We start from the raw sequence: 23,842 nt of genomic DNA on the forward strand, positions 1-23,842 counted from the left end.
GCAACGCTGTGAGGATGGTGGAAATAATAAGAGAGGCGTCGCTGCCTATTTGCACCAGCAGAGCACTCGCTCCCCCCCCCCCCTTCTTAAGAAAGAAGTAAATTTAAAATAAAATAAAACAACCTGCATTTCTTGGGGGGTGGGGAGCAGTTGCTTAGCCTCAGTGGGAACGCAGGAGTTGCGGAGAGAGGGAGACAGACTTTTCTAACCCTGAGTTTCTTCGAAGAAACTATTTCCCACGTTCGTTTTGAAATCAAGGGTATTTTTCACAGACACTTCTGCAAGTTGAGGGGACCTGCCGAGCTCTCCGGTCTAAAAATCGACCTGCTTTCGCGTGTGTACCGACCTGTGTATAATAGATCGCTTTCCAGGAAAGCGCTTCGACCGCACGTCCTAAAGAAATTTGGCACGCTGTACATTTAAAGCAAATCCCCACCCACTCCAAGAACCTGGGAACTGTAGTTTAACCCTCGCAGAGCGACAAGTAGCAATAGCCTTAACAATCTACGCTTCTCAGGGTATCATTATTGGGGTAGCTGGGTGTGCTTTACATGCATAGTGTGTATGCAGTCTAGGACGACCAATTCTCGCCATTTCTGTAAAATTCTAGACTTAGAGTTAAAGCTGGGAGGGGGGGGGTGTTTCCTTCTTTCTTCTACGGAAAAATATATAATGTCTTGTGCTTCGGGATTTTGATTCCGGAGTCCAGAGTAAAGAGACTGTAGAAATACAGTGTAAGGGTGGGGGGAGTCCCAGGAAACGAAATAGAGTCAAATCAAAGGAACGTGTCCTGCATAATCCACTGCCCCCAGGGGTGGGGTGGGGGTAGTTGTTGTTTGGGTGCCACAATTCAGTTTCCCACTGGAATTTCCAGGCAGCTTTGTTGTGCTCGTTGGTACAAAGACATCTGAGCTGGCCGCAATATATAAAGTATACCTTACATACACCCACACCCACAAATATTGGAGCGTTGCCCCACTGACTTAATTAATGGGCACATCACACTGTATATCGTCGGTGCGTTTGATAGGGTTTTATTGAGAACGCCTTGGATGCATAAAAAAAAAAAAAAAAGAGGGGGAGAAAGGGGGAAATATAAATGAGAAACAGAGAAAATATTCGTGTCCTTTCGTCAGAAAAGAAGGGAGACATACTCTAGAACTACTTTCTCTGCGCATTTGCCTTGAAAGCAAAGCGCCACTGAAGTCTGCGGAACTTACTTCCGAGGAGTATATACGTGCCGAAGATGGGGCTACGTGTTCCTGCAGCTCCGAAGACGGTCAGGACAGGGGGCTGTAAAGTCAGAGGCCGTTGGCTGCAGCGTCGCTTCGAATTCTGCCCGCCTGCCTGCCTGTCTGTTCGCTTCGCCCTGGGGACAGCCAGGGCTCCGCAGCGCCGAGGCGCAGCGCCTTAACAAACTCTTGAGTGAGGACAAGCTCGCTGCCATCCCAGGAATTATCTCCCCTCCCAGCCTCCAGAAGAAGAGAAGGTGGAGGGAAGACCGGAGCCAATTTTTATTCCTGCTTTTCGCTCCTGCCGATGACATGTCCAGAAAACTGCTGTTTTCAACAGCTCCAGATTGGACGTCCCGACTCCGAATTAAGCTCTTGGGCGTTCAAAGGCGCAGGCACCCGAGCCTCTCTAAGGCCTAACGATCAGCAGCGGAGAATATATCCGGAGAAAAGAGACCTCCACTCCGGAGATGAAGACTGTCCTCGCCATCTAATTCTGAAAGTTTAGCTCTCAGTTTCATTTGAGAACTAAACTCCTTTGAATATAGTACGAATAAAAAACGCAGGATCGGGCCCTGCACGACTCATTCGTGCTATTTCTCTCTCTCTCTCTCTCTCTCTCTCTTTCTTTCTTTCTTTCTTTCTTTCTCTCTCTCTCTCTCTCTCTCTCTCTCTCATCCTTTTAGCTTCCTTCCCCCACAAAATGTAATCTGGCTTTGTTTTCGCACATGTGGTTTATGAAATCCTTCCTTCCCTCCCCGCACCCCAAACCCCTGGCATGTAGTTCGATTTTAAACATCGTATTTTAATGTATTATTTCCCCACCCGTGCAGAGAGAGACAGATGAACAAAATAGGTTTCTAATTAAAAAATATGGGGGGACGGCACTACGTGGACCAAAAAGAAGCCCAAGACCTGGAGATGCAACCCCTTAATTAATAAAATGCACGTCCATCGTGTCAAGTGTGTGTGTGTTGTGAGTCACGAGTATTCATTTGGGGCTCTGCGATTTTAATCGACAGATATAAAAATACTTGAGAGAAAAGACAGTCTTTTTGAGCCTATGCCTCTGGTAGTGCATTGCTTAGTTAAAGACGACTCCAGATTCCGAATTTTATCTCTCCCACCCCCAGCCCTGTGCCAGACCTTCCTTCTGTAGCGAGAGAAGATTGTGAATGAAAAACTTTGAAAACGCACCCATTTTTTGGAAGAATAAGAAACTGCCTATTTTTTTAAAGGCATGAGAAATTAACTACTCTTGAGGTTCATAAGAGCTCCCTAACTTCTAAGCTGAGCAGAGGCAAATGACCTGCTTACTGGATTTGTGGATGGGGGGGGGTCTAAGTAAAACGCTGCTGGAGGATAGTTGTTTAGGAGGCGATGGCGGACAGCACTTTTGCTGTGCCTGGCCATCCCCATCTGTATTTGTGGGGAGTTGAATCCGAGGCAATAGACACGGTTGAACCCCGGCGAGAAGAAAGGGAAAGCGCTGAGCCGAAAAAGAGGGTGTTGGGGGGGGGGATACGAGGAGGAGGGCGCAGAAGACTTCTGGGCTTTTGGAAATGACGTCCCTCCAACCTGGATGAAATTGACTACATCATGTATAAGCCTAAACTGTAATTGACAAGGCTTGGCCAGGCTGCGCTCCATCAATCGCTGATCACAGGGCCTCGAAACGAGCGAGCCGGCGCGTTTGGCTCCCGGATGGCTTTCCTACTCTCCACAATTAGGGAGATGTCTCCTCAGCCCCCGCGACACATTAATTTAATGTGTCTTTGGCAAAAGAAAGAACTTGGATTAAGCGGCGTTGGGGAACTGACATCCATCTTTATTCCTTCTTTTCTCTCTCTCTCTCTTTCCGTTCTCTCTTTCTTTCCTCCCTCCCAGCTCAAGCTTTTTTTTTTTTTTTAATTGTCTCTTTAATTGAAACCCAATATGGTAATAGATACCGTGCTCAAATTGAGAAAACGTGTCTTCGGCTACAAGATGGGCGTTAGTTCAGCCGATCCGGCGGGCTGCATCCTGCGCCTGCCTGTCAATTTCCCCCTACTCCTGCCTCTATGGACAGCAGCCCCTTTCCTCCCACCAACACCTCCCCCGCGCCGTCGGGTTTTCGCTGTCCTCCAGCTACAGATGTCTCCTGTTCCTCCTCCCCCCCCCGCCCCGCCAACTTCAGATTATATCTCCTTCCCCCTCCCCACCTCCAAAGTTCTGAGGTATCAGTCCATTGCTTAGCAGCGGCTGCCTAACTGGCCGTGCTTCAAAACACCAGCAGCGGTTGACAGCTCATCTGAGCACAGGATCAAATGCCCCCTTTGTTCGGCTCCTCCAGGTGAAGCGAGAAGAGAAGGAGGAGGTCGACCTCCTCAACTGGTCCCTGCTCCTGGTTGCCATGTCCTTCTTCAGTGCCTGCGATGGGGATACAGCTGGGTGGGAGACACGGCAAGGACCCCTCGACTTGTCCTCTTCGGCGGAGGGCGGGGGAGAGTCTGTGGGACCGTGACTAGGCTTAGGAGGAACTGTGTGTGCCACGATGGTGACAGGTGATAAGTTACATTCGCCTTCTCTCTCGCTCGCTCTCTGTCTGCAGCACAAAATCTGGTCGACCTGGTTGTACCGGGTCTACAGGAAACCGAGTCTGTAGACACCGGAGGCAGGGACAAAGCAGCCTCTTGCTTCTGGGATATCTCAGCTCTTAACTGGAAAGTAAGTTGAGTTGGCATGTAAGGTGGGATCACATGTTTAGGATGGGATGTCCATCTTCTTGATTTGTGTCTTTGTTTGCGGGCCTGCTACGCTGAGCTTCTTCTAGGCAGAGGTCCCGGTGTCAGAGAGGAGGCCAAAATTCACCCGCAAAGCAACATAGAAGTCCCGTTCCTGAGATCAAATTGCACAAAATCGTGTCCTTCAAGAGCACCATCATTTATAGAGAAAGGGGAAAGGGGAAAGAGAGAGAGAGAATATAGATTTATTTATTTTGTCTCCAGCCTTTCCACCAAAAGGTGCGCAAGGCGATTAACAGTAAAACACAAAGCAGCAACAAATAAATAAATAAACACCAACCATGAAGGCAAAACATCAATAGAGCCAATTCTTTAAAACACACACAGCCTGTCAGATATGGTACACTGTGGTAAACAGACAGATGGATAGGATAAGTTTGAATCAGATCACCGGCCAAATAGTAAAATGAAGTATCACCTGCCTTCTGATAAAATGAATGGTTGGAATGCTAAATGGTCTCAGAACTTCTGAGGCTGCGCTTCCTGCTGTCAACCTGAGATGGCCCTTATCTACTCACCCACCATTGGGATTCTTCCCGTAACAGGAGAATATAAGTATTTGGTTATATCCAATTAAGTCTTGCCCAGAGAAGACCCACTCGAAATCACTGGACGTAACTTTGAGACCAGTCTAACATTGGTCCATTTATTTGAATGGGACTGCTCTGAGTATTGCTTTAGGGACATAATCATTGACTTCTCTTTCACCCCCTTTTTAATCCTTGTTTTGATTCTGCAAACATTTCTATTGATCCATGACAAACTTTAGTCAACTAATTTGAGTGGGTCTGCTGGGATGGGAGTAGGACTTAGCAACTCAATATCAATATTAAAAAGAAAGAAATAAAGAAATACAAGTGGAAAGATCAAGGGAAAGTGGATACAAGGCTAAATGCATCGATACCCATAGGTGCTAACTCCCTGGGGCCCTGGGGGCCCGAGCACCCACAAAATTCCCCATGAATGGGCCTGGCACCCACAAATTTCGATGCCAGAGCCATGCACGTTGCATGGCACCCACTGCCCCGGGCGCTCACAGTCGCGGCCCCGCGGGGCCAAGTTGGCGCTCCTGTCGTTGTCTATGATGTACCTGACGAGTTCCTATTCCCCTAGTTACTGAGTCTGCAGTTCGTCACACGCTTACATGGGAATACGTCCCCCTGGAACTCAACGGCACATATTTCTGTGCATACATGTGCAGGTTTCTGTGCTGTAACTCGGACGTAAATGGGGTTATTCCTTAGCAATCATAAATCATATGGGGTCTAAAAGATATGAGAAGGGAACGCGCCTTCCCTCCAAACGAGCCTCGGCGTGTAAGAAATCCTGGTTTGGTCTCTGTTTGAGGATTACTATTACTATTACTATTACTATTACTATTACTATTACTATTATTACTACTACTACTACTACTACTACTATTACTACTTATTTTTAAAGAAAACTTTCCCAAACTCCCGATTAAGATTTCTATTAAGATTTTATAACTTGCTTTAAAAAGGTGCGTGGGGGGGGGGGGCGGATGGGTAGCGGATGAGAAATTCCCCACTCCATTAGATTTATTCCGGTTGGATTTTATGAATGGGAATGTGGTCATTAATTTCAGGGCAATGAGATCGCATTCACTGGCATGAGCAGACTCGGCAGTCAATCTCACTTAGTTTCTAATTTCACTAGACTTTAGGTTTGGCTTTTTTGTTTGTTTTTTGGCGTGGTTGGTTTTTTATGTGTTTAGAATCGGGGTAAAAAGGGTGTATAATAATCCAGCCACTCTCACAAAATTAGATGGGTGGATTGAGTCCTTTTGCGCGCCCGCTGCCAGGATCCTTATTCCGAAAGCGATCGAAACACCGGGGGGGGGGGTAGGAGCCCGATTTAGCCAAAAGTTTAGGATTTTACAGCGCAATCCTATGGCAAGGACTTCAGCTTAGCAGCTGAGTCCCAAGTATGTAAGTTTGTGCTTACAAGATTGAAGGCGCTCGTCTAGTCGATTTCAACCAGAAGAGAGCCAAGCGCGCGGCTTGAGTCTCTAGCGTTGACATTAACGTGGCTTTAAATTGCTTAACGTTGGCTAGATCCTTCACCAATAAAAATATCAAAATGAAGTGACTGGAGTATGCGGAGGAGGTGGGGGCACACCTCGAAAATAGCCGTAAGCATAAAAATTAAGTAGCAGTCAACATTAGCTAGACTGCCCGGGCAAAAAGCCATATAGCATAGTTCAAAAACGGTTATGAAGTTGTCCAATGCAATATCTAATAATCAATGTAAGAGGAATGATTACAAGGAAGAACTGGGAATGTATGCTAATCCAGATGTTTTTATTGGCACAGGCTGTGTTTAGGGGAGCGGGGAGGGTGGGAAAGGGAATTAGAGAGAGGAGAAAGAGAGATCCAGATAGATTATATGCGTAGAGTCCGATGGTTTATGAGGTTTTCGAAAGCGGCTGGCGCCATTGCAAGGTCTATAGGCTAAAAATAATGCATCCCCCAGCTAGGCAACTTCGAAAATCGACGCGCTGCTCCCTCTCACACACACACAATATTCTGACTCTTGCACTAAATTGTCCCGATCAATAATTCAGAGACTGTGTCAAAGGATATGTAAGAGTAAGTTACAGGAAAGCTGGATAGCTTTTTAACACACACACACGCGTGTGATGTCTTCTTGGGACAGAAACAAACGAGTAACCAAAGGAGCGTCTGGAAGGAACAAACGGAGGAAGTAACCTACGTGAGTTTCTGGCTCCTGCAACCCCAAAACATATGAACAGACTAATATCGCCCAAAGCCCTGCTGGAGCACATCCAAGATCCATCGAGCCCAGTATCCTGTTTCCAAAAGCGGTCAGACAGATGCCTCCTCCTACTAGCGCACAACCAGCTTTCCGCCTTTGTCCATCCGCAGCGTCTGTGTATTCGAAGACAAGGGCTCCCTAAACATGAAGACTCTATTTAGCTCTCGCGGCTAAGCAGCTGATAGCCCTTCCTTGAGCTCTTGTCTTGCCTATGGGTGTATCTAGTCCTTTAAGAGAGGGAACCTGTGGGGTTTACCCAACTCAGAGTAGACCCATTGAAATTAGTTGTGTTGGTTGCATTTATATACCACTTTTCTCTTCAGTGAGCTTAAGGTAGCATAAATGGTTCTCTCCCCCCCCTAAACTCTCTAATCCCCCACACAACCTGTGAGGTAGGTTAGGCTGAGAGGTAGTGACTGGCTCAAGGTCACCCACGGTGCTTTGTGGCCACCTGACAGCTTGAACCCTGGTCTTCCAGGTCCTGGTCCAACTCTCTAACCACTACACAACACTGGCTCTGAAACTAAATTAGTCATGCCTATTAACTTCAATGGGTCTACTCCGAATAGGACTAGAATTCTATACAATTCAGTGGGCCTCCATCAGAACTCTTCCATTGCTCATCCTTGGCTATGATGGGGTTGCTGAGAAGCTGGGAGTTCAACAAGTTGGCACAGGACATAGCTTAGTTGGTTAGAGCACCGTGCTGATAATGTCAAGGTTGCAGGTTTGATCCCTGTTTGGGACACCTGCATATACATGCATTGCAGGGGGTTAGACTGGATGGTCCTCAGGGTCCTTTCCAACTCTACAGTTCTATGATTCTGCAGGGCCAGGAGCTACCAGACCTGATGGCTATGTTCTATCTCCACTGTGGGAGGCAGTGTACTTCTGAATACCAGTTGCTGGAAACCACAGGAGGGGAGAGGGCTCTTGTGCTTGAGTCCTGCTTGGGGATTCCCACAGGCATCTGGCCTTTGGCCAGATCTAGCAGGGGTTTTTTAAGGAGGATAAGACAAATTCATGCAGCATAAGGTATCAACAGCTACTAGCTATGGTGGCTACATTCCACCTCCATGGTACTCCATGGCCTCTGCGGACTGTTTGCTGGGAATCACAGTTTCACTCAGGTCCTGCTTGTGGGCTTCCCAGTAATAACAGGATGCTAGACTAGTTGGGCCACTGGTTGGATTCCCCAGGCTCTTCTTACATCCTTATGTTCCCTTCCCTACTTTAAGCACGGACAAACATGATTTTATAGAAGCATAGAAGCAGACCTCTAGAGAAAATGGAATGGTGAGAACAAAGTGATGTTAAAAACCCAGATGATTAGAAGGTCCATCAAAGAGATAATTCACTTGACACAATTAAGATGGGAAATGGGAACCCATGGGCAACACCCTTTGGAAAGTTGTCCTCTACAGATCCCTTTGTAGTGAACAGGAACTCTTAGTATCTTTGGCCTGCATTCACTCAGTGTGTCATGTGTTGCTAGGGAGAAGCCCCCACTTAAGCCCAGTCATGTGAATGCAACAAGATCTTCTTAAATTGGACCCACTTAAACGTGTTGTGGACACCTTCGGTTCCATTCTGAATTCATTACAGAGCCCAGCAGAGTGGAGGAATAGGACACATTTTCTTGGAAAAGGATTGGGTGGCAGTTCCCCATTAGTTGATTTTACCCAATAATGATTATCTTCTTATCAGCTGCATGCACTCCATCAGTAGTTGGTAGAGTGAGAGCCAGTGTGGCATAGTGGTTAGAGTTTGGACTAGGACCTGAGAGACTAAGCTTCACATCCCCATCCTTGCCCATGAAGCTCACTGGCTGACCTTGGGCAAGTCACTGCCTCTCAGCCTAACCTATCTCACACAGTTGTGGAAATTTAATGCGATGTTGTGGGGGGAAAACATTTATGTCACCCTGAGATCTTTGAGGAGATCATTGGGGAAAGGGCGGGATATAAATTCAGACTGATCTTTACTCAGAGTAGACCCACTGGCATTAATAGACCTAAATTGATTGTGTTCATTAATGTCAGTGGATCTACTCTGCATATGACTAACACTGGATCTATACGTTGTGCTGAATCCAATATCAGACCTACTCAGAACAGACCTATTAACATGAATGAACCTAACTAATTTAGGCCCATTTGTTCCAATGGGTTTACTCTGAGTATGAATTAAGTTGGATACAAGTCATTATCGCAGTGATTCTTTTTTTTAGTTTTTTATTTATACTTTTCAAATTTATACATTTCATTAGTTTTACAATCAATTTAACATTTCAGAATCTGACTTCCTCCCCACTCTTTCTGTGGTTCCTTAAATTTATTTTTTAATATCTTTTGCATATGCAAGTTCATTTAAATTGCTTGTTTAATTATCTACTGTAAATATATACTCTTATAAAACTGCAGGTTATTACAATAATCCTGCTAATGTTTTTATCTGTTTACAATTTATCTGTAAATATTCAATAAACCACTTCCATTCTTTTTATAAAAAGTTTGTTATCTTGATTTCTTATTCTTCCGGTAAGTTTCGCCATCATTATTATTGCAGCGATTCTTACAACCATCTGATAAATAAAATCATGTTTAGTAAGTATCCCCCAAGATCTCTTGTATTTCGTGCCTGGTAAATATGCACTACACATAAGCCAATGCTGAGAAATTAAACACTTCAATGCACATTTTTTTGTATGCAAACAGGGTTAGTAAGACACCAGGGTCACAACTTCCTCTCTTTATAAGCTTCATGGAAATAGGAAGCTGCCATATACAGAGTCAGACCATTGATCCATTTAGCTCACTGATTGACAGAGCTCCATAGGGTTTCAGAACTAGTCTTTCCTAGTTCTACCTGGAGATGCCAGGGACTGAACCATGAACCTTCACCATGCAAACCAGATGCTCTATCACTGAGCTACAGCACTTCCCCGGAAGCAGTGGGAACCTGTGCAAGACTCATGTCCATCGGCTGATCAGGGTCCTTAATTCAGTGGTAGAGCATCTGCTTTGCATGTAGAATGCCCCAGGCTCAATCCCTCCCATTTCCAGGTAGGGCTTGGAGAGACCCCTGTCTGAAATCCAGAAGCACTGCTGCCTGTCTAAGGACATTATTATTTTATTTTTATTTTTATTTATTAAATTTGATTCCTGCCCCAATCCCACAGGTCTCAGGGTGGTTAGCAACATAAAAACACAATGTAAAAACACAAAAGAAATAATAAAAAATACAAATAAGAACAAACCGGTAACGCCCCTCCTCCCCAACACATTTTAAAAGGGCAATCAGCCAAAGGCCTGGTTAAAGAAGAACGTTTTTGCCTGGCACCTAAAGGTGTATAAGGGACGCGGGTGGCGCTGTGGGTTAAACCACAGAGCCTAGGATTTGCTGATCAGAAGGTTAGTGGTTCGAATCCCCATGATGGGGTGAGCTCCTGTTGCTCGGTCCCTGCTCCTGCCAACCTAGCAGTTTGAAAACACGTCAAAGTGCAAGTAGATAAATAGGTACCACTCCAGCAGGAAGGTAAACGGCGTTTCCGTGCACTGCTCTGGTTTGCCAGAAGCGGCTTAGTCATGCTGGCCACATGACCCAGAAGCTGTACGCCGGCTCCCTCGGCCAATAAAGTGAGATGAGCGCCGCAACCCCAGAGTCGGTCACAACTGGACCTAATGGTCAGGGGTTCCTTTACCTTTAAAGGTGTATAATAAAAGCACCAGCTGAACCTCCCTGGGGTATGCTAGATAGAGGAGAAGTGGGGAGAGCCCGTTTCAAATCTCCACTCTGTCAATGCTGGCCTTCTTTCTTAACCTAACTTTCCTACCTGAAGGGGCTGTAGCGCAGATAGAATGGCTGGTGGGGCTGTCATATATGCTACTCAGAGCTCCTTGCAGGAGGAGGTGGGGTGTAATGGAGGGAAGAGGCCTTGCTGGCTGGCTGCATCTGTTCTGTGCCAGGACTCACCTCCAAATAGCTCCTCTTACTGCCTGTCCCAAGGCCAAGGAACAACACCTGTTGTCACCAGCAGGGTCCATAAAAAATGTGACTTGGAGAAGGCCCAGCCTATTTCAGACATACACAGTTCATGTGTCTTTTACTGCGTGAGACCTTAGGAGACTACTAAAATGTGATCTCCACTTCTGGCCTGCCCCCACCAGCCCCTTGAGTTCAAATGTGTGGCCAACCCATCAGCTGTGGCTGCTGAACACTTAGTATGCATATCCGGGAGAAATTCGGCTGTCTGCGGCAGTTATATCAGATACTATTTACATAGTGCTCTGGAGCATTCAGAGCACTCCACATTATCTTGGTAATTCTTGCAGCAACACTGTCTTATTAGTTTTATTATCCACAAATTGCAGATGTGGAAAAGGAGTGAGAGAGAAAAAATCATGGAGGGGGGTGTATCTCAATTCTCTAGCAAACAGCACACTAGCTCTCATCTCCACCCCGGACCCTCCAGTGGGAGATAAATGCTGTCTCCACATGGCCCAGAGACATTTCATTGCATGGTTTTTCCAATGTCAAACCTTCTACAAGGGTGGCAATGGGAATGGAAAGGAGGAAAGCCTTGATTCTAAAATTAAACTCTTTGGATTAATTAATTCTTCCTAGGAAGGCTACAGCTGAATCAGAATTTATCAAGGAATTCTGAACACTGAATCAAGACACAGGATTTTTATCACATTGTGTGTCTTCATTAGCTGGCCAGTGCCAGCATATCTGTGGTATCTATGACTATTTCTTGGGAATAGCTCCCAGCCCAACTGCATTTGTTAATACAATCTTCTCAGCAACACTGAGCAAGTTATCAGCAGTCCGCTTACTGTAAAAGGTGCTCCTGTTTAACATATATTTAAACACTTATCACCGACTGTATTTTTTCCATTTCATTGCCATTTGACTCCCACCTTGCAATCTTCTCATTTACAGCTAAAATCTTGCTCCATGAATCTAACAAAAGTGGGCTCGAGTCTTTAAAAGCTTATGCCATAATAAACTAGTTGGTCTCTAAGGTATTGCAAGAGTCTATGCTTTTGCTGCAGGAAACTAAGGTGGCTAGTCCCTCTGGAAATCTTCCTAGGAAGCGGCGGGGGCTCTCCCCAAGTTAAATAAATATTCGCCACCAGTCAGTAAACAGGGTTAGTTTTTAGCTAATTGGTGGAGTTACCTGCATGCTTAGCACCTGCAAGGTGATGTGAGCAAGTTTTTGAATGGAACTGAAGGAGAACCCGTGTGGTGAAATGGTCAGTGTGTTAGACTATGACCTGGGAAACCCGGGTTCAAATCCCCACATAGGGTGCTCTTGAGCCTGTCACTGTCTATCAGTTTCATCTACCTCAGAGGTTGTTGTGAGGATAAAAGGGGAAGAGAGGGAAAACATGTATGCCACCTCTAGCTCCTTGGAGGGAAACATTATTTGTTCGTTTGCTTGCCTGCTTGTTTATTGACTTCCTTAGTCATTTCCTCTTTCCCCAAGCAACTCAAAGCACCTTAAAGGTAAAGGGACCACAGGAGGCAGGGATGGCCACCAAACTGAATGGCTTTAAAATAAGGCAAAGGTAAAGGGACACCTGACCGTTAGGTCCAGTCATGGCCGACTCTGGGGTTGCGGCGCTCATCTCGCTTTATTGGCCAAGGGAGTCGGCGTACAGCTTCTGGATCATGTGGCCAGCATGACTAAGCCGCTTCTGGTGAAACCAGAGCAGCCCACGGAAACGCCGTTTACCTTCCTGCCAGAGCAGTACCTATTTATCTACTTGCAATTTGACATGCTTTCGAACTGCTAGGTTGACAGGAGCAGGGGCCGAGCAACGGCAGCTCACCCCATTGCGGGGATTCGAACCACCAACCTCCTGATCAGCAAGTCCTAGGCTCTGTGGTTTAACCCACATTACAGTGGTACCTCAGGTTACATACGCTTCAGGTTACATACGCTTCAGCTTAAAGACTCCGCTAACCCAGAAATAGTGCTTCAGGTTAAGAACTTTGCTTCAGGATGAGAACAGAAATTGGGCTCCTGCGCAGGAGCAGCAGCAGGCCCCATTAGCTAAAGGGGTGCTTCAGGTTAAGAACAGTTTCAGGTTAAGTACGGACCTCGAGAACGAATTGAGTACTTAACTTGAGGTACCACTGTACAACCCAAATAAAGATGACATTTTTTAAAAAGTAGTACTCCTATTTAAAATCAACAACACGTGAGCATTAATGGAGACCACTTTATTTTAGCTGCCCAAAACGTTTAAAGCGACCTGCGGGCTCTCAGCCTTAGACGTTCGGCCTGTGCAGTGGCTGTTTTCCTAACCATGGTCAGCTGGGGAGGCGAACCTGACCTCTGCCTGCCCAGAAGTCAAGCGACCCATTCTCCCCCTTGCAAAACGCGAGACCCACAAGGCCCGAGGCCCCGAGGGTGCTGGAGACCTTTCTACCTTCCTTTCAAAGCTGGTGGTAGCGCGCGAAGGGGGGCGGGGGGAGCGAGAGAAAAACAATGCGTTTGCGCTCCTGGCCTCTCGCCTTGCCCGCGACGTGTAAGGAGTTTATGCAGTCCCAAGAGGTGATTAACTAACTCTCCACACCCCCGCCCCCGCAAAAAAAAACCACCTTCCTTAATGAGCAGCTGAAAAAGTCTTTCAGAGCTTCCACAAAAGGCGGAGGATGCCGCTTATATGTCAACGCGGGAGGGCACTTCGGAACGCCTCCTCTCCACCCCCCCCCGCAGCCGACTTCTGTCGCAGCCCTCCAAACGGGGGTGAAAGTTTAAGTCGGGAAGGAGCGTGTAATTGCCTGATTGCCGGACCTCACGCGCGGCTCGCCGCATATTTAGGGCGAAAGGGACGCCGACGTCAATTTCACCCTCTCCCCGCCGCGGCCAGTGCATTGATGATAAACACCGCCTGCTGCATGTTTTTTCTTCTTCTTTTCTTTCCTGGCGGTGGTTGGGGAAGGCTCTAGAAAGCTCCAAACTAGCCGCCTAGACAACAAGGTCTGTGACTCCGTTTTAGGCTCCCTATGGAAAAGCCGCGCGCCTTTTAGGGTGGTAATAAAGTAAATCGGACCCAACTTAAGTCGCGTCCCTTAATTCCCATGGGTGTAACTCCCAGCGGTTACTAGCATTTGAGACAAGCCTCAGGTCTCCCTTTCCCCTGAAAGTCACCCCGGGGGCGGGTGACAGAGTGCTGTAGTGGTTAGAGTGGTGGGCTAGGAGCTGGTAGACCAGAGTTCGAATTCTCTCTCGCACACACTCACTCACACACACACACACACACACACACCCGGCCGTGAAGATCACCGGGTGACCTTGGGCCGGTTGCAGACTCTCCGCCTAATCTGTCTCACAGAGTTGTTGCAAGGATAAAATGAAGGTTGCGGGACCTGCGTAGGCCGCCTTGAGGTCCTTGCAGGAAAGGTGAATATATAAATGCAAATATCACTAACACAATTCCACATACACGTCCGCACACACTAAATGCATTTAAAAGCGATTCCACATATATTTCAAAAAGGGTTAAAAATAGCTCCAGGACTGATACAGGCAAGGGAAAGAGCCCCACTTTAAAACCCTTATTGAGAGAGGAAGGTATTCAGCGGGTCTTCTATTTTTAAGAGAGGGAATGATACTCCTAACATCACTCCCAACGAAGCGATTTTTTGAAGTATTCCTGTTTTTAAATAGCGTTGTTGCCTAAATAGTTTTAAATCCGGAATCCGGTAGCTGAATCTCCTCCTACGTGGTTTCACTGCAATAGGAGAATAATGAGAAAGACCTTCCTCCTGGGCAAAATAAAAGAAGGCGACGCTTTTCAAGCGGCCCAAATATTCGCGGATCAGAGTTAGAGCGGACGCCACTAGGCGCGGGAGGAGACGGAGATCCGCGTTGAGAGGAAAGGAAGTGAGGTGTAGTAGTTAGAGCAGGGTTAGCCAACGGTGCCATCCAGCCGTAGTTTGACTCCAATACTCATCAGCCCCAGCCAGCAGGACCAATGGTCAGAGGGGATAGGAATAGTGATTCAGCAATATCTAAAAGGCATCGCCTTGGCTACTGTTGAATTGGAGGTTCAGGGTTTAGGACTGGGAAAACCTGAATGCCAGTTTCCGCTTTGAAGCTCACCCGGTGACTTTGGGCTAGCCTAACCTACTTCACAAAGTTGTTGTGAGATTAAAATTGGGAGGGGTAAACAAGGCGCAACCTTGAGCTCCTTCGAGGAAAGGCGCAGGTATAAATAAGTACAGTATGGTTAGCTATGATTTTTCAAGCGCTGGAACACGACCAACCCGAGGCTGCGTACACACTACGACCATTAAAGCACATTCCCCTCACCTCAATTCAGGGCTAATTTATAAGGTCTTGCTGGGAATTGAAACTCTGAGGTGCCCATAATTCTTTGAGGGAGAGGGTGCACTTAGGATACACTTTCAGGGCATAGTGTGTACAGCAGCCTCGGTTTAATCCTGCGTTGACAAACGAAAACCGAAGAATGAAGCGGTGTAGTGTCCTGGGCGACAATCAGGTGTTTGTCCATTCATAATTTGCCATTTGGGGGAGAATATTTCAAAAAATAGCCTAGATAATAGTCGTATCTTTTAAAAGCAAACAAACCGCGAGGCTTGTTTAAGTGCAACCTGCCCTGGAATTTATCGAAGTTAGCGCGTTAGATTTGGACCACAGAGACTTGCAAATCTGTTCTAGAGCTCACTGGGTGACGTTGGCCAAATCTCTCCCCCCCCCCTCCTTTTGGCAAAACCTACTTAACACCGTTACTGAGCTGATAAAGAGAGGCGGAGGGTGGGTGATGCGGGTCTCTTTGAACTCCTGAGACAGTGAGCCAAGGCTGAAGCTCCTGTATCTCTGTGGCTGGTGATTAGAGTGTCGGTCTAGGACCTTGGAGACCAGACTTCGAATCCTCGCTCAGCCACGGTGACCTTGGGTGACCAGTCCAGCTGTCTCAGTCTAACCTACCTCGCAGGGTTGTTGTGAGGATAAAATGAGGAAGGGGAGAGAACTACGCGGGCCACCTTGAGATCCTTGGAGGAAAATAAATGTAATAATTTGGAAGCCTGTAGACGAGGGACGGAGGGAATTCGTGGTTCCTCCAGACATCGGGGATCTCCGACTACCATCAGTCCCAGGCAGCAGGAGTGTTAGCTTGGCCCCGGGACCGTGGGTGCCCGGGGCCGTGGGTGCCATGCAGCGTGCATGGCCCTGGCACCGAAATTTGTGGGTGCCCGGCCGCTTCATGGGGAATTTTGTGGGTACTCGGGCACCCAGGACCCCAAGGAGTGGGGCCAGGAGAGCAGTCGGGAATGTTGGGATCTGTAGTCCGACAGCTTCGTCCAAAGCGTTCCTTATCTCTTGACTGCGACAGGTACCCAACGGGCGAGAACACCCGCCAGCCCTATCCTCAGAGTCTGGAGAAAGGGCTAGGCGTTTCTCCGAACTCCTGGATATGCCACAAACTCTGGCAGGACACCTCTTAGGAAGCGCTTGACCTTGCCCTGCTCCTGAGGAGGTGGTCCATGAAGGGCAGATCTTCCTTCACAGAAGCGCGGGGGGGGGGCGGGGGGCGGTCAGCAGCACCTTAACCCTACCGCTGTCCCCCAATAAGGTGTAGAGAACACAGAATAGGAACGCCCCTTCCAGCTCTGGTTAGGAAAATCAACATAGGTTCGATAGCAATGAGTGTAGACAGCTGGATCGACGCCAGGCAGATGCCTCCTTATCGATGCCTCAGGCGTCCTACCCTCCCTCTCCCACTCCCTCGAATTTAAAGGCTGAGCTGTATCTGCCCTCATCCCTCAGCCGCTTTGGTTAGAGACCCAGAGCAAAGGCTTTAGCCTCCCCTGGATGAGGCGAGATGGAGCCTAAGATGGTTGGTTAGAGACTCCAGAGAAGAAATTCGGCGTTATCCTCTTCCCTCCGCCATCCGATGCCTTCCCCGCCGCCCCTTCCTTCTTGTCTCTTTCTCCTCTTTTAGTTGTGTTGATTTAGTTCGTCCTCGAGACTTCCCTGCAGTCCAAGGGGGAGGAAAAGCGGGGCTAAAACGTGCACCACCGAGCTCTTTTGGCCAATATTTAACTAAGATGGCTGGGCTGGCCATAGGGTGACTTGGGTCGGCGGGCTGGTTAGGTTTGCTTGCAAATTAATCATCCAGCGCGCAGTCGGCGCCAGTGTAGATTTATCACACGCAGGCGGGGCAGCGGGGCTGGGAGGGGGGGTGGAATGAGGCTGCCGAGGAGACACAAAGAGCGTTCGCACCTTCCCGCTTTTGATCCTCAGATTAGTGCGGCCTCCCTCCAGAATACGAGTCTCCAGGGGGCTTAGTCTGGGAGGTCACTCGGAATCGGCGGAAGTTTGCACACCATTAGGAGGGGAGCGCGGGCGATTTCGCAGGCGGCGTAATCCGTAAACATTCTAGAGGGCCGCAAAGGGTAACGTCGCGGTGTGGGCGTGCGGAGGAAATTAGAGGGTAGGAACCTGTTGGTCTATGCCTCGAGAGTTTTATTCCAGTCACACCCCCCCCCCCCCAATCATCATTCCAAAACTGGAAGCAGGAGGAAATCAGACATGATCACCCTTCTGGTAATTCCAATGTGGAGCCAACAATCGCACACACACCCTTCAGCAAATCCTATGCATGTTTCTTTTCATTAAAGTAAGTCCATTCAGGTTTGATAGTGTTGCTTTCCGAGGGAGGCCGTTGTGGCACCTCCTACAGCCTACTCAGAAGTAAGTCCCATTGAATTCAGTGTAGCTTTTCCCTCAAGTAAATCGGGTTAGGATTAGTGGCCAACAACATTCGTGATGTCCCAACTTTCTGATGAAGTGGACTCCTTTAAGGTATCGTAATAAAAAGTTATGCCAGAAGGACTTCCTGCTTAAGGTGATACAAGAAACTTGCTTTTTGGTTTGTTTGCTTGCTTTTGTAGGACAGATCTAACTGGGCTTACCCGCTCTGGAAGTTTGCTTCCAGTTAAGGGGGCATAGCGCTATAACCCTCAAGCACTTTGAAACAGAAACGAATCCCACTACAGTATTGGAGGTTTTAAAGCAGAGATTGGATGGCCATCTGTCATGGATGCTTCAGCTGAGATTCCTGAACTGCAGGGGGTTGGACTAGATGACCCCTGGGGTCCCTTTCCAACTCTGCAACTCTATTATTCTGTTGAGATTGACATTCAATACACTTTGGGAAGGGTTGCAACCCAGAACACGTTTCCTGGGGCCCAAAGAACCACGTGGGACTTATTTCTGAGTGAACAACTTTAGGAGAAGAGGTTGGCCTATTTGGAATCCCTCCTCAGCCATCTTCAGCGCCCTTCTCATCTGCCTTGGATCAGACACTTATGGACTCTGCCTAACCTGTCTCACAGGATTGCTGTGAGGATAAAAGCTGACAGGAACTGCTGAGAGAGAGAGATAGAGATTCCTATTGTTATCATTCTTCTCACAACTCCTTTACAAAATATTTGGAGGGTAGGGAGTTTTTCCACATGGAATGCCTGGCTTCATAGAGATGGTAGGGACCCCCAAGTCCAAACCCCCTGTAATACAGGAAAACAATTAAAGTACCCGTGACAATAAGGAATGTGAGGGACATCAGGATTCTAAATATTCTTTTGCATGTGCGATGGCTCAGCTTAGAAGTGTATACTGAAGTGTATTATAATTTGCTGAGGATGTAGGCTGTATGGAAGGAGGAGAGCATATGGAAAACACCCTGGTACACATCATGCATTTAAAGCACATACCCTCCACCTAAGGATCGTGGGAACTGTAGTTTACACCACCCTGGCACCCTGAACAAACTATAGTTCCCAGGATTCTGTCCATGCGTGTATGTGGCTTAAATGTATGGTGTGTATACTGATTTGCTCATCTTTTAAGAACTTTCCTAGGATGGGATGGACTAAAAGCTCCTCAGTTGCAAATGTTAAGAGAGGGGGAAGGAGGGGACTTCGGATGCCCAGACGTCTGTTGGAACCTTGTTGTCCTGTGAGCTAAGGAGAACCGAGAAGTCTCCCAGAACTTTCCTTCTGGTTTCACGGAAAGGCAACGGGAGGGAGAATTCTGAGTTTCCCCTGTTTTCTCAGAAGGCCTCAACCAGCTCAGAGCCCATCGGGAGCTGGGAGGGAGGGAGGATTGTACGCACTGCTATTAACCCACCCACTCCTTTGTGGGACTCTATCCAGAAGGTGGAGAAGAACAAAGTTTTGGACCAGTTTCTAACAGAAGCCGTGAGGAAGCCTCTCTCACGCTCACTCCGGCCCTTCCCTTCCTGCCCGCCTCTCCCCCTGCACGTCTTTCTCCACAACGAGCTGCAGGCAACTGAGACTAAAATTGCATCCCCGGACACAATTCCCCTGGAAAGTTAGCCCCACTGACTTCAGTGGGGCTTACCTCTCAGTAAACACGTTCCTATAGGGCAGGACTGCATGGAGCTCCGAAACACTCGCTGCGAGTCTCCCCATCTTTTGAGGATCGTGAAAACGCGTGTCTGGCTAAATCTTTCCGTCCCGCTCCCGTGACTCTCCCCTTGAAGAGTATATGTTCTCTCTCTCTCTCCCCATACGCCACCCGCTTCCCTGTGCTCTTTCCAAGGGGACCCGGCCCCAGAGGGAAGGGGAGATATTTTGGGGGAATGCAAAGTGGTACTGGACGCTGCGAGGATTTCACCCCCAACTGGCGCCAAGGGCTCTTAGACATGTGCTCCTTGAGAAACACAAAAAAGCCATGTTGGAGGAGCTAATCGCGTTAGATGTTCCGCTCCTATCTTGCTTACATGATCGCGACGGCCAAAGCCGGCCTCTCCTTCCTCCCTCCCCAAGCGACTTGCCTGTCTCCCAACAACAACGCAATCCCTTTTATCTTTCTTCCCTCTCCCACGAATTGTGAGCAGGAGGGTTTTTTTAGAAAGATCAGGCCGCTCCGATCCACAAATTCCATTGACCCTTTTTAACCACCACCATTCCCTGGGCGTAATTCTTAGATCACCTTTCCCACACAATAAATATGCCGTGTGTGTGTGTGTGTGTGTGTGTGTGTGTGTATTTCATAAGCACAGGCTGTCATTCATACGTCCGCACCGACAATGACCCAGAAACGCGTGTACTTTCCCCTTAACTCAGCCGGTTCTGCTGCCACTTTCTCCTCCATCTGCTAAGAGGAGCTATTCCTACCCATCTACAAGTAGGAAAACATAGTCAGGTAAAGGTAAGTAATATATAACCAATCGCTAATCCAAAAGTATTTTACAACCCTGTCCGCTATTAAATTTTGGGCGCATCCACGAAAGCTTCCCCACGGGTGATCACGTCTATCTGTACCTCCCCCACTCTTAGAAAAGCGCCTTATACTGGAACAGATCCATCTGCTTGAGTCTGCACTGGCAGCGGCCCCCTTCAGGATTTCAGGCAGGGGTCTCTACCAGCCCTACCTGGGGGATGGAACCTGGGGGCTTCTGCACGCAGAGCAGATGCTCTACCACGAATACGGCGTTCCCCCTATCATGGGAGGCTTCGTTATCCGGAGTTAGAGCCTTTGGTCCATTTAGCTTAGTATTGTCTACACTGACCGGCAGTGGCCCTCCAGGTTTTCAGGCAGGGGTCTCTCCCAGCTGTACCTGGAGGTGCGGAATTTGAACCTGGCATTTTCCTCAGCAAAGCAGGTGTTCCAACAATCGTCCTTTCCTCATGTCCATAGACTTTCAGCTTTGGGACCCCTCCTCTTTTTCTTCCTTCGTTTCCTTGTTCTTCCTCCCGCTTCCCATTCCCCCTTTCTCGTCAGTTGTATTTATTCGTCACATTTGCACCCCGCCTTTACTCTCCAAGGAGCTCAAGGCGGTGCGCGTGGATCTCCCTCTCTTCTCATTTTCATCCTCAAAACAACCCTGCGCAATAGGTTACTTGAGAGAAAGCGACTGGCCCCCGACACACGCAGCTAAGCTTCGTGGCCCGCTGGAGGTTTGAACTCCGATGGACCCCCCCCCCCCCCGATCCTAGCTGGTGGTTCTAGCTTATTAATCCTAGGAATTGTAGAGTTGGAAGGGAACCTGCGAGGTCATCTTGTCTAACCCCCTGCAATGCAGGAATCACAACTAAAGAATCCATGACAGACGGCCATCCAACCTCTGCTTAAAAACCTCTAAAGAAGTAAAGTCCACAATCACACAGCGGCTCTCTGTCTCTATTCCACTGATCAACTGCCTATATTCTCAGCGATTTTTTTGCACCTCTCCCACGTGCGCTAGTGAACGTATAAGGCAGATCCACGCCGGGCATTTAAGGTACACCCAACGCACATTTTAAAGCACACTGCTTCCCCCAAAGGATATTGGGAACTGAACTGTAGTTTCTCTCTCGCAGAGCGACACTTCTTGACACCCTTTGCAAACTACAGTTCCCATGATGGGGAGGGGACGGTTCACGTCCTTTAAATGTGCATTGGCTGTGCTTCCGAGGTCTGCCCCGGATGTCACACACTGCACAAACGCCCCTCTACAACTAAAACGCCATCTCCCGAGCCCCCCGAGCCCCATAGGCTGGCGTTTAACTTTTAGCACCCCAAGCCGAGGAAGCCGAAGCGCATCCGCACGGCGCCCCTGGCAGCACGCGCGCCCGAAGCCTCTCGCCCGTGCCCCTTCCGCCTTTTCCCCTAACCAAACACGCCTTCCTGTGAACTGCCAGCTTTCAGGCTCGTCCGACCGGCTCCCAAAGATAGCCCGGCAGAGAGACAGAGAGAGAAAGAACCGCAGAAAACTAGAGGAAGTAGGCGGTGGGGTAGAGATCTCCAGGAGGAACGGCTGAGTCTGGGTCCCTTCCCCACAAAAAAACCACACAGGGGGACCACTGTCCTTTGCGCTTCCGGTCGGAGCCCCCAAGCCCTCCTTTCAGCCCAAAGCTCATCCACCCACCATTCAAAAATCCGAGCGCCCCCTAACTTTCAGGGAGAGCCAGAAGTTATGTAGTGGTTAGAGTGGCGGACCTGAGAAACAAGGGTTCAAAACCCCACTGGACCGTGACCGTGGGCTTGTTACTTCCTCTCTCAGCCTAACCTACCTCACGGGGTTGTTGTGGGGATTAAATGAGGAAAGGGAGAAGAACCAGGTATGATCTGGAGCTCTCTGGAGGAAAGCTGGGGGGATATAAATGCAATAAGGGAAATAAGAATAAACTGCCACACACACACATATACATAGAGGGGAAGTGAGCCGGGATGAAAAGTAACTCATTCCGCGCCAGTAACCGCTCTTGGAGGAAGACGAAAATTTAATTATGATGTTGAATCTATTTTAGTCTTACTCAGAGTAGACCCACAAAGGGGCATGGATAAATTAGCCCTGTTCAGTTCAGTGGGTTACTTTGAGTAAACGTTACTTGGATACAAACTGACGGCGGCGGCGATGCACACGGGACAAAACCCTTTCTCGGCTTCCAAGCCTCTGTCCACCTCTCTTTCCTTCCTCCACCCCACGTCCTCCTTCCTCCTCTTAAACACACAAAGTCTGGCCGTTTCAGACAGTGGGATTTCACAGTTTGCTTTTCGGATGCGCTTATCAAACAAATGCGGGGGGGGGGGCAGGTGGAGAGGGGAGAGAAGGTGGCACTTCTGATCCCAGAGACTATTGAAATAAATAAATAAACGAAACCAAAGGAAAATAAATATACTGTATTGGGTGAGGCGAAGGAACGAGACGGGCAGGCCCCAAGCTAGTCGTAAATGCGATCCCGGAGGGAGATAGTCCGAAGCTACCTAACCCTTCACCCAGGGAGCGCCCCTCAGCAATTTCTTCCCCCAGGACCAAAAGGCGACAAGATCAGGGAAAGATAGACAGTTCTGCGGGTGATGGTATCCTGGAGGCGAGAGGCAGAGAGACCCCTCGAATCCAGAAGCCCATCTATCAAGCCTGTTCCTCTTTTCTTTTCTTTTTAAAAGTGATCAAAACCGTAACTGCGGGTGTTGATTATAGCAAATGTCAGCCGAGGCGTCATGAAAGCCTCGATCGCTATCTAAGCTGCGAACGCCGCTTTCTATCGCTCGCCTGTAGCGCAACAGAGGCGCGCAGACACGACCCCGTCCTTCTCCCTGTTTCAGACGAACCCGGACTACGGCTCCGACAGGATGAACGCGTTTAAAGCGTGTCTCTCTCTCTCTCCAAACCCCCCTTTTTAAAAAAAGCTCATCCTCGGTGTTCGCGCCCCATCCCATCTTAAAGGGACACCCGCCTTGGGTTTCAACTGGAAACAAGAGGCAAAATTTAAAAGAAGCAAGCCAAAATACTCACGGTGGGCAGAGAGTAACACGTGTGTATGTGTGCACGCGTGTATGTTCCTGCTTCGACAATCCCATCCGGCGGGGGGGCGGGGGCGGGCGGAGAGGAGCTCGGTCGCGTGCCAGCACGTGTACCCGGGCGTGGGGTGGGGGTTAGGGACCCATGAGGGCGAGCGGGCATCCAAACCACTCAAACCCTTATAGGCAGTGGGAAAGAAAGGAGATCGGAACGTTTGTGGTGGGTGTTGGTGGTAATAGGGGGGCGGGAGGTGGTTGAGCTTAGGCACGCGTGAGTGGGACGGGGGGGTGGGTGCTGAGACAGAATCAGCTCACCCTTCCCCTCCTCCTTCTCCCACACCCACTTGAACCGCCTAGATCTCAAACCCAGCCTAGGCGCGGATCTTCCCCAGTGGAAGGGAAAGGAGGCGATGAAATGGAAAGCCTCGCCGAGAAAAGTTGATGATAAGTCCAAATTGAAAATGTCCCAAAGCTTGGTCAAGCCAGAGAGAGAGAGAGAGAGAGAGAGAGAGAGAGAGAGAGATTTCCCCACCCCCACCCCTCTTGGTTTTCTGGCTGCGGCGTTGTGGGCCAACTCGCCTCTCCGAAGCCCCCTAGAGGCCAGACGCGTACACACACTCTCGCCTTTCCCTGTCTCTCGCTCGCTTTCTCCCAATGGCTGCTCTCAGCTCGCTCTCTCTCTCTCTCTCCTCCTTCCTTCCCTCCGTCCGTCCCTCCCTCCCTCCCTCGCTCGCTCC

At 48.6% G+C, this 23,842-nt stretch overlaps 1 long non-coding RNA gene across 1 annotated transcript; it reads right to left on the reverse strand.

The window, feature by feature from the left end:
- Nucleotides 1-1,017: 1,017 nt before the first annotated feature.
- On the reverse strand, nt 1,018-23,769 carry LOC310666562. The gene is made up of 2 exons (XR_014505960.1): nt 23,101-23,769; nt 1,018-4,137 (listed from the first exon to the last, which is right to left on the reverse strand). It is a non-coding gene; the product is annotated as an uncharacterized lncRNA (long non-coding RNA).
- Between the last annotated feature and the right edge of the window lie 73 nt (nt 23,770-23,842).

Source organism: Podarcis tiliguerta (genome assembly GCF_965153285.1).
Source record: "Podarcis tiliguerta genome assembly, chromosome: 16".
Taxonomy (NCBI): domain Eukaryota; kingdom Metazoa; phylum Chordata; class Lepidosauria; order Squamata; family Lacertidae; genus Podarcis; species Podarcis tiliguerta.